This window comes from Acyrthosiphon pisum, chromosome X (genome assembly GCF_005508785.2).
Source record: "Acyrthosiphon pisum isolate AL4f chromosome X, pea_aphid_22Mar2018_4r6ur, whole genome shotgun sequence".
Classification (NCBI taxonomy): domain Eukaryota; kingdom Metazoa; phylum Arthropoda; class Insecta; order Hemiptera; family Aphididae; genus Acyrthosiphon; species Acyrthosiphon pisum.
In genome coordinates, this window is record NC_042493.1 from 130,051,889 (window position 1) to 130,065,474 (window position 13,586).

General features: G+C 30.4%; 1 long non-coding RNA gene across 1 annotated transcript; it reads right to left on the bottom strand.

Annotated features, from left to right (window-relative positions):
- Window positions 1-732: 732 nt before the first annotated feature.
- LOC107883448 lies at window positions 733-3,687 on the bottom strand. Its single transcript, XR_001679300.2, has 3 exons — window positions 3,203-3,687; window positions 1,955-2,093; window positions 733-909 (listed from the first exon to the last, which is right to left on the bottom strand). It is a non-coding gene; the product is annotated as an uncharacterized LOC107883448 (long non-coding RNA).
- Between the last annotated feature and the right edge of the window lie 9,899 nt (window positions 3,688-13,586).

The following is a 13,586-nucleotide window of genomic DNA, read 5'->3' on the forward strand; positions in this document are numbered from 1 at the left end:
TAAGGAATCTGATTTTACTGAACAAATAATTTATCATTTCTTTCAAATTTAATACATCGACATTCTTATCCTATCCGAGGAGCAAAGATGACTATGAATACAAGACATATCTGAAAAAACTTGAATTATGTCCGGAATTTTAATCCTTTAACTACTTAAATTCACTATAATAATGTACTGAGCTTTGTTAAGGCCTAAGAATTATTTACTGAACGCAATGAATTATCTTTCTTCCACCACCACTATCTTACGGGTTTTATTTTCATCAAACATACAAATCATCAATGAATCTGCTCTAAAATTCAATAATTTTCATTTTATTGATTAGGTACACAAAAAAAAGCAAATAAATCAACCTGTTTATTTTAATTTAAAAAAAAATACTGACCATATTATTTTTAACATGTTATCACTTAAAATAACTAAAAATAAGTATAATTAGTATTATAGGGTAATAGCAGGTTCTTATTTACCTATTATTTTCAATAAACACTTTGACGAGTTTTTTCAATATCAAGATTGTACATAATTAATTTTATTTAAGAATTTTATACAATACTACAATTTGTTCAGTTTAAGTATATTATAAAAATTCTAATACTCATTCCACATTCATTGAGTAAATACGTTTATTATACTATACATAAATTGTATACCCAGTTTTACATTTAATACATAAAAAAAAACGCAATATAAAGAAAATAGTACATATAATTTATAGTATGCTGATAATATAAATATACAATGCAGTAAAATAAAACAGTATTTATTTATGATTAGAAAAAATTATAATAATTGTATTCAATAGTTGCTGGTGTTGGTGATAAATATGTCTTAATGCATTACCATCCATACAACTATGGGCACAACGTTTTGAATCAGAGTTTCGAAGGTTCCTTCTTCTAGATTCTATAATAACACATAAAATAAAACTCATTGTAAACAGGTGTAAACTCTTAAATTAAATATAGTTTAGCATCGTAATTGAAACAAATATTAAATCTTCAATATATATATACATATATATATATATATATAAATATGTATAAATATAACAATAAACTTAACAAATTACAAAATACAATGGAGAACATAAACTGTTTCTGATTTTGGATATTTGTTGATCCCTATATTTAAAGCCAAGCTATATGTATTCAAAAAATTAATTTTTAACTACTTTAAACTCTTTTTTTAAAAAAAATATAAAGACATCATTGTGCACAGTTTATTTCTCCTTCACAAAATTCGAATGAAAATAAATGTTAACTATATAATAAAACAAACAGTAGTAAGAATTAGGAAAATTAAGTTGCTATGTTGCGTGTGTATGACAGAACCAACAATTAATGTGAGCGGACAGTGGTGTCCTCTTAATGAATATCATATGACCAAGGCTCATATCCACAAATTAAGATATACTATAGTATATCGTGTTCATAACTTATAGCTTTAATAAAGGTTATTTAAGAGCAATAACATGCAATAACATGCTCTTAAAAAATTCATGTAAGCGATTAAATTTGCACTAAAAATATTAAAATATGAAAAAACATCAAGTATAAAAAAAAATTATAATATTATATAGAATTGTTTTTTGCATATTTACGCCGTGGTAATCAAATGTTTTGAAGGCTAAAGTACTGAATTATTCACAAAAAAAGCAAAATAGCATGTTTAAATGCTTAATCATTGAAATATTCCAAAATAGGCAAAATACATTTTTGTATTTACCTTCTTGGTTTTTTGAAACAAATCTATAGCTCACATAGACATCTCTAAGACCTCTAAACAAAATGACATGTGTTCCTTGTTAGTTGAGCCATAAGATTTGACCACCACAGTTTATAAATAAAACAAAATTTAGAACTGGCAAATATATTTATGCAATGATTATTTGTTATGCTATATCTAGCATGTTATGTTTTATTATTATCATAGTTAAGTAGCTACTTACTTATTTTTTTTAACATTTGAGTTGTTCTTTACCATTACCTATTTCAGATTTTGTTTGCAAAAGTAATGGAATTAGTTCAAGTGATATGTCATGATGGGTAGTTGCTCGGGCAGTTGTTATAATTCCATCAAACAAAACTCTTAAAATAAATAAGGATTTTTACAATAGATATTTTTTTTTCATTAAAATGTTATTTTTATTACCAGTACAATATTATGCTTGTAATAATTGAATGCATTAATTCATACAAATAGGTAATAAATCATCGAGGGGTGAACACCTTGGGGGTAATCAGTGTATGTGATGGTGATGGTAATCATGGGTATTCATGAGTAATCAAAGGTAATCTTTGTAGTAAATCATGGGTAATCATAGGTATAATCATTGAAATCAGTAATCTGGTGTACAAACTTTCTGTCAGGTATTTACCCCTCGTAAATCATTAATTTAATTTTTCTTTTGCTAGTGAATGACCAGGAAAAAAAATAATAAAGAACAATTTAGATTAAACTAGAATAACAGTAATTGTCTCAATATTGTAAACATTTTTTAAATGTTAACAATTTAAATACATAAGTACATGTAAGTTAAGAATTTAATCCAAGAATTAAGTAATTAAGTGTAAAATATGTAGAGTTCAGATAACTTTTACATTTTTTTTTGTGTCATTAAAATAATATTAATCTTTAACATACAAAAATATTTTTTACCTTTTCCCATCTCAATAGCAACAAAATGAAGGAACGGTATACATTTAGTAAGCGCGATGGAAACATTATATTAAGTAAATTTAACACTTTAGTACTTTACGGAATACTCTTATACCTAATATGAACAAATATTAATTATTGATTGGTATTTAGTTTCTTGCAATAAAACGAGCAATAAAATGACTCAATGTGTATAAAATTATAAAAATCAAATTACAAGAATGAATGAAAGATTTAATACAAATTTAACAAGTCAATACATTATATAAATATATAATCAATGATTCCAGTGTAATACAATTTATAATTATTATTATAATAGGTATAAGCGTATTATAAATTTCGTAATAACCATCATCAGTGAAATATTTGCAAATATGCTATCAGTACCTAGGTACCTAATTTAGTATTGAAATTTCAACCATAATATGGAATATGCAACTTAGATATTTTCTTAAAACAATTTATCTAACCAAAATATTATTCCTGGACACTTACTAGAAATTGTTTACGGTTACAAATTTTATTTTTTACTCACCAAAGTAAATTTATGACGGTAACTCGGAACATCCGAATTCTGTATATTATATTCAGGAATTAGCACATCGAAATTCATATCAATTATGTACTTCGTTCACTAAACCACAAACAAAATTAAAAACACCAAACAGGCACAAACATATTTTATAGTAACATCACAGCAATTGATTTTACAGTTTATCAATGATAATATTGATAATATCGAAGTAGCTTGATCTACATTCGTAGTTGTGTATAATCGGAGATCTTGAATTCGCAGCATTCGACATTCGGAGCATTATAATATTATCGTAGTAGTGGACTATCGTAGCAGTAGTAGCAACCCGTTTTGGCCTGCGCGCCGTGCTGTTATCGGCGAACGGTAAGCGTCGGCGGGAGGGGTGGCGGTACGTTATGTGACCGCTGCTTCACACAATCACACGGCCGTATCGGAATTCTCTCTTACGTACACGATAACACTTATTACGTAATCCTAACTTGGGAATTCTGGCCGACGCGGAGACACATTCCTAGTATCTTATAATTACTAAATAAGGCGATTGATCCGAGGTATGGGTCAGCGTGAAAACAAGACACTTACCTATTCGCCGACTTGAGGTGGTGACAGGAGAAGATTCCTCGGCGGGGCGGCGAGCCGATTTGACACGGGCTGTCGTCGTTGCGGTGTGTCCGGTCGCGATTGCGGACTGACGGTGAAAGAAGTTCGCAAAACGATTTAGATAATATTTTAGTTTAAATGACGAAACGCTCCATTGAATTACACTTTCGCGTGAGGCGGGCGGGCGAACAACTGTTGCACGCGTAACGTTGCGTCGCGTGCGACGGTCGTCGGTGACACGGTACGAAAAAAACGCGAAATTTGTCGCGACGACGGTTACGACGCGAGAGCGAAGCCGTCGGCCCGTACTCGTTTTGCGCGACTCGCCTTCCCGTCCAGCCCTGTGCCCCCGCGGCGTGGTGGGAGGGTCCGACGGTCGACGGTGTCGCGGCCCGCCGTGGCGATGGTTGACTAAAGTGTAGACCGGTCGCCGCACGTAGTAGATTTAAAATAATTTGATAATATATTATTTGTGCGTCGTGTAATATGGGTGGGACATAATTTAGTCATTTAGATATTATTAAGATAGGTCAGCCCTGGGAAGCTAGATATGAATGGGACTAAGATTGTGTGTAGTACGACACACGTTGTGTAGTACGCAATACGAAATCAACAAGTTTTTAATGACTGGTAACTTTTTTTACAGTTTTTTCCGAGTCGTTTTTACAAGTTTTACTCATAGATACAATATTTAAAATAAAAATAAAAATATTTCGAATGATCGGTATGTTAAATAATTCAAATAATTATCAAACAATATTTAATGAACGTATACCTAGGTATCTATTCTTTTAAAATAGAATCATTAACATATTATGTTTGTTGTTTCAAATCGTGATATAAAACAAAATAATATTGTTAATGTTTGAAAATTATTTACTATATATATTTTAATTTATTTAATGATAAGTATTTCTAAACCTTGTGTGTATTTGTAATTAAATATTAACAATGTGGTTATTACACAAATTAACTTTTAAAAAACATTTAATTGATATATTTCATGTGACTGTGATTTGTGAATAATATCAAAGGTGGGCAAGTTAACGAAAATAATCCACTCAAGTTAAGTTAAGTAAAGAGGACACAAGATCGATAAGTTAAAAGTTGACAGTTAACAAATTATAAATTTAACTCTCTATTTTTTTTTTTTTTAATTAGTATGTAAATCAATAAAGAGTGAATGTGTGAATGTGTCTTTTTAGTTTCTAATTTATAAATTACAAAAAAACAATTTTATTGAACTTTTATCATAATGTACACTGTATACCTTTTTACTTTTACTTTACTATTATTTACTAATAACCTATACTCATCTCAAATTAATAATTTAACAAATATATTTTTTTATATCATATAGCTATTGAATAATATAAGTTATATAACATTAAATTATAACAATTGTCAGTTAATAATTTAAAAGAATTATTTTTTTATTAATATTTATAAAATTGCAACTCACATAATATATAATTTACAACTTAATAAAATATATGAATATACACAAAATTATGTTATCAAGAAAAAGAACAGAAATATTTGTGTTTTTGTATTGAATTATTTTTATTTTATAAAGACATAGTAGGTAATATTTACGTATAAACGAAAAATTTCAAAATGTTTTTAACTTGATGGATTTTTTTAAGATCAACTGAGAAATGCCAAGTTATTTCAACTGTAAATTAAACTAGTTAAGTTCATAAGTTGATTAGAAAATAAACTAACTAGTTAATGCCCACCTTTGAGTAATATTATTGTAGTCGGGGATTTTTATTTCACAATTCACTTTCTGTATATTAATTAACTATAATTATAGTTCAGTGTATTTACTGTAAAATCATGTAAAATAATTAATAATCGTATCAATATACTGACAAATTGTTTTATTGTTTTATCGTCTGTATACTCTGTAGATATAAAGATAGAAATAGAAATTGACAACTGTGTATGAATAAAATACACTTTTTTTAGGGGGGGGGGGAGGGGGCAAAGCCTTCCACGGTAACTCCGAGTTTAATATAAAGTGTGAAATACGAAAAAAAATTATATTTTAGCCTCTGAGATGTGCCGAAGTGACACAAAATATTATATCATATAAGACCGCCATACGCGCATGCACGGAGCAGTCCCGTTGTCGTCGAGTTTATCGGCGAGAACGCAGGTACGACGATTGTGCGTGTGAATGTATACCTACGGGCTACGGTCTACGTGTTTTGAATAAGTGAATTATTTATATTTGTTTTTACAATTTTAATAAGTGTCTCCGATCTAAAAAATTATATGTTTTGTTTGAGTAACTGTTTATTTATGGTATTTTGGTAAGTCAAGTGTCGATAGAGGTATATCACCGAAAGGTGCGTAATATCCCATACAGCATTTGTAAGATGATTATATTTTAAAAATATTTTATATTAAATGTATTTAATATATCTTCTATAAGTATGTATCTTAAAAAATATATATTATGCGAAATATATTTAATACGTTTAGTTATCATTTTGGAAAAAATATATTTTATGGAATATATTTAAAACGAATAGTACCTAATCATATTGAAAAATGTATTTAAGTTGCTGCGTTATTTTATATTAAATATGGACAGTAAACATCCATTCGTACTTATTAGTGCTACAATAATCACTTCATAGCAAAGTACCTATAAGAAAAATGTTATAACAATATTAAAGTTTAACATATTAGTATTAGTCTTATACATTTAAAATTGCGGAACTGTTCTTGGTTTATTCTATTAATTTCACTTTAACTATATTTATAATAAATTATAATACATAATATATGTTATATTATATATGACTTAAAAAAATGTATGCTGTAATGTAATGGCATAGTAGCTGCAGGTGCAGGGCCGTATTTGAACATGTTGCGCCCCGGGGCAACATATTTCTCCGCCCCTCAAAAAGTTGTTTCTTAAAATTTAAAGTACCTATTATTTTGGGTCATAATTTATGACTCATAAATATGGTTAGATTTTTTTTTGAAAACCTCTGTTTTTCATTGAATTAAGAACAATCAGTGATGCAAACAGAATTTGTCAGTTGGACTTGTAGTTTCAAAGTTATAAGTACACCAGTTTGCAAATTCCCATCCATCTGGGTTTTTTTTTATTAAATTGCTTTATTAACAATATAATTGTTAATATGACCTATATAGTAATATATTACTATAAATATATAGTAAGTACAATAGGTCATTTCTGATTTCACTAAAATTCTAAAGTTAAAAAAATCAAAAATATTTTTGGTACCTATTTTAATAATAAGATTTTAAGGTTTTGAAGTTTTGACCAACTTTTTTTATTATTCCATCACTAAACGTGGAAAATGCACATTTTGGAGAAAAAAAATTCACAAAAATGAATTTCCGATAAACTCTATACTTTCCAATAGTTCATACTTTCATTTACCTATTAGTTATCTCTTAAATCTCTAGGAAAACCAATGTTAAATAAACATAATATAGTTTTTATAAAAAAAGTATACTGTATACGTAAGTAAAATAAAAATGAATACAATATGAATACGTATCTTATTGCACATATTAAAACATTTTGAAACATTTGAAAGGATCGTTTGACATCACATTTGAAAGAATCTAGTACCTACCTATACCGTTTAACCGATGGTAACTCATATTATAAAAATACACGATTAGCTGAAAAAAATGTATTATTTATTTTAATTGCATTTTTTCTGATCTTAATTTTATTAATAATCAAGGCGTAGGTATTACATAAAATTAAAATAAACATTATTATTATGATGTTGTGTTTTACTTATTTACAACAACGCTAGCTGCGGAATGCTATCATACCATTATCTGCAGTTATCCAAGAAATTAGTATTGTTAGAATAAAAATAGATTTGAAAGAATCTCATCCTAAAATAAACTTTGGAGAAATCTCCACGAAATCACAATATATAAGGAAAAAAACATTTTACATAATTTTATAGTTATAACTATGTTGGCTTAATAATAAAAAAAAAATTCATGAAAATTTATCGCCCCAAGTCCCACCAGAAGGATCAATGGCCCACACTGACCCTTCCCTAAATACGGGTCTGTGCAGGTGGGTATTTAGCAGGTAACGTATACAATACGGCACAATAATATATATATATACATAATGTTTTTTTACAATTTAAATTCAACTAGGTCTCAATAATATCAATTTTTAAATTCATTTTTTGTCGTGAAATGTTTACAGAAAGTGACTGTGGAATAATTAATATATTAGGTATATATTAAGTTCTAAAAAATCTTATTTATCAGTTATATTAGTTTAATAAATAACATATTAGTATATAATCTATAATGTAATATGGCCTATAATTAGTGTTTGAAGTATCATTCAAGTAAAAATGTGAAAATTGAAATTTTTTTAACACAATATTCAAATTCAAAGTCTAAATTCTTATGTAAGAATTCAGTATGTTTACAATATACATTTTTAATATTGTATACCTACTTGTATCATTTAAACATTTAAATATTAAAAAAATTTGAATGCCATTTTAAATGTATAATACCAAAGGTTAGGTATACATTTAGGTACCTTACAATTATGAAGGTGATTTATGACAATTAAAATATATGTAAATATAAAACTTCATTTCATGAAATGTTCAAACACTACCTATAATATTGTATTATGTTCTGCTTATAATCATATACCTATATATATATACCCTCCCTCACCGTGTATTTATTAAATTAATAAATGTTTTGAAAATGTGAATACTCACCATTATTATAGCGCATACAATAATAAATACAATATAGGTACCGCAGGCACTTTTTTTTAATTCCTCGATATGTTTTATATAATATTATGTTTATATTTATTTGGTATCGGTATATCATATTTTAATAATTGTTGTGTTTAATTTTACGTATTATTGTTATCACTTATTTCGTAGTTATCCCGTATCCCAGTATACAGGTACCTATATCACTTTTATAGTTTCTATCATCTTAGTATCGTATTGTAAAATGAATCAAGGTATATAAAGTATAAAATCAGTATTTGGAACGTTCACTAAAAATGTAAACGCGTTTGCACTTCCACATTCATTTTTTCTTTTTGAAGAATACTCGTTTAGGTTCTTAAGAAGAATTAATTCTTCGTTGAAAAACTGATAACGCGTATTCATTATAAATCGTTCAAATTTGTTTCCTTGAATACATTTTACATAAAGCATTTATCGCTTAGCATTTTGAGAGACTACAATCGATAACTCAGCTCGATTTTTATCTTTAATGAGCGACTAGTTTTTATTAATCTATAAATTCAGGAAATTGTATTGTAAAAAAATTATTTTCACCTTTCAAGTGAATTTCAATACAATAGGTATTTGATATTTATTTTCAAATAAAATCTTCGACAATATTATTATGAATTTCGTATTTTTATTAACAAATAAATTAACAAAACTATAAATCGTTCAGGTTCGTATTATAATTAATATTATTGGACATCACGAACAATTAACGTGTTCTTTTTAAATACTGTATAAACTATAATAAGTTGTTAGTTATATATAACAAGGGTACGACAATACCAGCAAGAATATTCGCCTAATGTAATCTACGCTATCAAATATACAATAATACTAGATACCTAAAGTAGGTATATTACAGCATTACTACCTACCTATTGTATGTGCTGAATTTTAATTCAATTTAGTCAATGTATTCGATAACTATTGGTCAATGATGTTTTAAACAAAATAAATTATTTGAGTTTTAAACAGTTTAAACAGTGTTTTGAACAGTATATTTGAAATAACTTAATATGGCATTTATTATGGCATTTATTTATATGCCAATATGCTGTGTATACCTACTACCTAGTATAATATGTTTATTTATTATTTATTTTAACTTAATAGTATTTTAAATATAATATACATATTTATTATTTACTTAATGGATGTTTTTTTGTATACATCATTAACTATTAAGAAAAAACTTTTAAATTTGGTAATTTATTCAATAGAATAAAATAAAAAATTAAAATGAAGGACGATAATAAATATAACTATTTAATACTTTAACTTTTCTTCTGAAGGATATCTATTATTATTTATTATTAATAATAAACCAAAAAAAACTGCAATATTTACACTATTTTAAACATTACGTTTTATTTGTTTAAAACATTGTGTCTTAAACATAACAACCTTGCTCGTAAGTCAAATTTAAGTTCATTAAAACTAACTTTGCATTTCGTGTAATATTTTTAATTAATTAATTGTTTGTGTCTGTGTACACGATAAGTAGTCGAAATATTGCTTTCTTTTTCATCTTTTCCGGTGGGAAAGTGAATCTAATCGGTGCAATAAAGTTAAAATTATGTAACCAAGGTTAAATGTAGTATTGAAAAATTAGGAATTGATTAAGGGCGGTGTGGGGATGGGTTAATCGGGTCTGCGTTAAATAATTTTTCACTTGGTTATAAATTGTTGGATTGAGCTCCTCTACTTAAGAGGACGTCGTACCCGCATGTGTTGTCTCCGTCTTACAAACGTACGGCATAGCAAATTTTCGTTCGCTAGTTTCAATAAATATTCATTATCTGTGCCTTTTGGTTCGATATTTTAATTTTTAAGTGAGTTATCAGTATGTAAAATATTAATGTTTGAAAATGCTCATAACTCAATTAAAAATTAAAATATCGTAAACAACCAATGAGAGGGCACAGATAACGTTGTTACCTAAAAGTTTGATAATAGGTCAATTCACTCTAAAATCAAAAATGACAGCACCCTATTGAAACTAGCTAACGAAAATTTGCTATAACGTACGTTTGTAAGACGGAGACAACACATGCGGGTGCGACGTCCTCTTAATAGAACCCAATTCGTGCACTGTAAACGCTTCATATAAGTGTCAATAATAAATAAATAATCTTTGTTCCAAAATGATTTCATTACGTATCATTTCGTATTACGAAAAAAAAAACACAGGGCAGTCCCCTCTCACTCTCTCTCTCCCACCCTCTCTCTCAAACTCTCTCCACGTAACCGCGTAATATAGTCCGCACGTATGCAATCGCGTAAGTTATCGATTCCGTTCACATCAGTATATTTATATGCAGAGGCGGACTTACCATTTCTCCGCCCCTAGGCATTACAACACTAGCGCCCCGTACATTGGCGTGCTCCCACGGGGGGGGGGGGGGGAGTAATGTTCCATGAACTAAAACAAAACTATAAAAATTGTATTTAAGTATTTTTATACCAACTAAACAAATAAATATTAATACAATTTCGCATAGGTATATTTGTACACTTGTACAATAATTAAATCGTTTTGCGCCTTGATTTATGTGAGCACTCTAGTCTCTATAATCGTAATCGATTAGCAAATTTCTGTATGCACACTATACAGGAGACGGGCGACAGTGCCATCGTCGCAATATTTATTATCATTAATTACTTTATCAAGAAACCTGATTTCCAGAATTGATTCCAGTATTCTAATATTGTGGTGCCGGGTGCGGGGTGAGGCGGGTCATTCCACTAAGCACTGTGCGAGCTGTCCCCCACCTAGCCAGCGGAGTGGCTTTATACAATGTAGTATATTTGACTGCCTTGGCGGGCGTTTTGCGCATGCGCCGTTCACAATATTGTACGTGTGTACGCCGCATACCCGTATACCACCTCCAATGCATTAACACAGGCAACTGCCTCGTCGAGTGTCGATGTCGAACCCCTAGCGGTGGCGGCGCGCGCTGGTCGCAGAATAAAATTAAACTCAAACGGCAAGGTCATTATATGGCTTATAAATTAAAACGTTACTGCGACGTGACTACGTGAGCCATTATCCAGTTTCGTGCAAGTTGTATACGAAAAAAAAAATAATATAAAATAGAAATTATGAAATTATGAAAAACTAAAAAGTAAAAATTAAATAAAAAATTGCGCCCTAGGCCAGTGCCTTATTGGTGGCCTATGGGTAAATCCGCCACTGTTTATATGTATATCTAATAAATTGTATTAAATAATTGTTATTATAAATGACATATTATTTATAAGCTGATAATCGGAATACAATAAACGAATGAGAGTAAAAATAAATTTTACCTAATGCCTACGCGCAACGGCGCGGCGACGTCGAAAATAATTCGCCGAAAACAATTTAATTGGTCATGTGCACAGAACGAATGTGCACATCAATAATTCTATTATAACTCGTTTTAATATTTACACTGTACAAATTTGCACAGCGATTGTGTGCACCACTATAATAATAACACACATTATACCTACACCGATACCGTTCCGTCGCGGCCTGGCTGTCTGTTCTTTGAAATAACCCAATCCAAATATTATATTATTATTTTCACAATATTATTCCGAATTTATGTTTTTTTATTTTTTAAAATAATCCCAATAACACTTTAAGTACCTACTTAGATGTATTATCACGGTTTATGTGTTCAATTTTGTTTGAGTTTGGGCAGGCAGTGCACGTGCACTTGTGCACATATTATTATACACGAACCGCCACTGGTTCACATGCGGCTGAATTCTCGTCGAATCTACAAAGTCCAAATGCTTTCCAAGTCGCGTGATCGGCGCCGAATGTTCGCGACGAGTCGTCACCCCCCCCCCCCCCCCCTCCCACGGTGTCCACACGCCGGCCGGCGTCCACGGCTCTCTTGACGGGACACCTTTTTTTTGTCTTTTGCCAACTCTTGAACCAGGCGGATCGCGTATACCGCCCGTTTTCGTCGTGTTGTCGGGCTGTGGTCATCCGACCCCGAGTTTTTTCATTACTAATATTTAGTAGGGTCGAAACCAGTGTCGGCCCGGGATCTAAAGGGCCCAGGAGGCAAATTATTCAAAGGGCCTCTCAAAAATACCGAATCTCAAAAAAATAATTTAAAAACGTTTTATAGATATTATTACCACGTAATATGGATCGATATAATATATAGTAATATAATATAGATCAAACATCACGGTACGTATTTCGACATAATCATAGATTCCAAAATTATCATATATTAATTATTGTATTATTACCACGAACTAAGATATTATTATTTAGTGGATCCAAACACATTCCACTGGGCCATATATAGGTAGTAGGTAAATTTTGGTAAATAATTTCATTTTATTTCTTGATAAATACGGGTCGGGGCCCCGGAGGCGATCGCCTCTTAGCCGCCTGAGCCAGGTCGACACTGGTTGAAACCACTAATATTATTTGCACACTTTTATACTAGTCGTAAACTTTGATACAGTCGAAGTTTGACGGATCGTGTCACCGCCCACCAACGAATTTGTTATATGTGTCAACGGTGGGCCGTCGTTCAACTGCGCCACGGTGCCGATTTTGGTCGTTGACGAGGAAGACGCTGTCGCGGTGACCTGTCGATCGGGTCGTATTGTAAAATAATTATTAGTATTATTTGCTGTTCAAATTATTATTACTATTATTATTGTTGGTTGTAGCTCGTGTTGAATTGCACACGGCGCTACATTGATTATTATTTATTATTGTGTAAAATATAATATATTGCGCCATTGCGCCTAATGTACTTAGACACGTTTGTGTGTGAGGTAACACACTGTGATTTAACCCCCCCCCCCCTTCCGTCCATAACGTGAGTCGTTGTCACTTGTCGCTAACCGCGATATTAAAGGTAAGAGGGCAAGGCGCGCGCACACACACACACACACACACACACACAGGGACCGAATCTATGGGGGGAGGGAAAGTCGGGGATTTATCCCCGGGCGTATAATTTTCATGG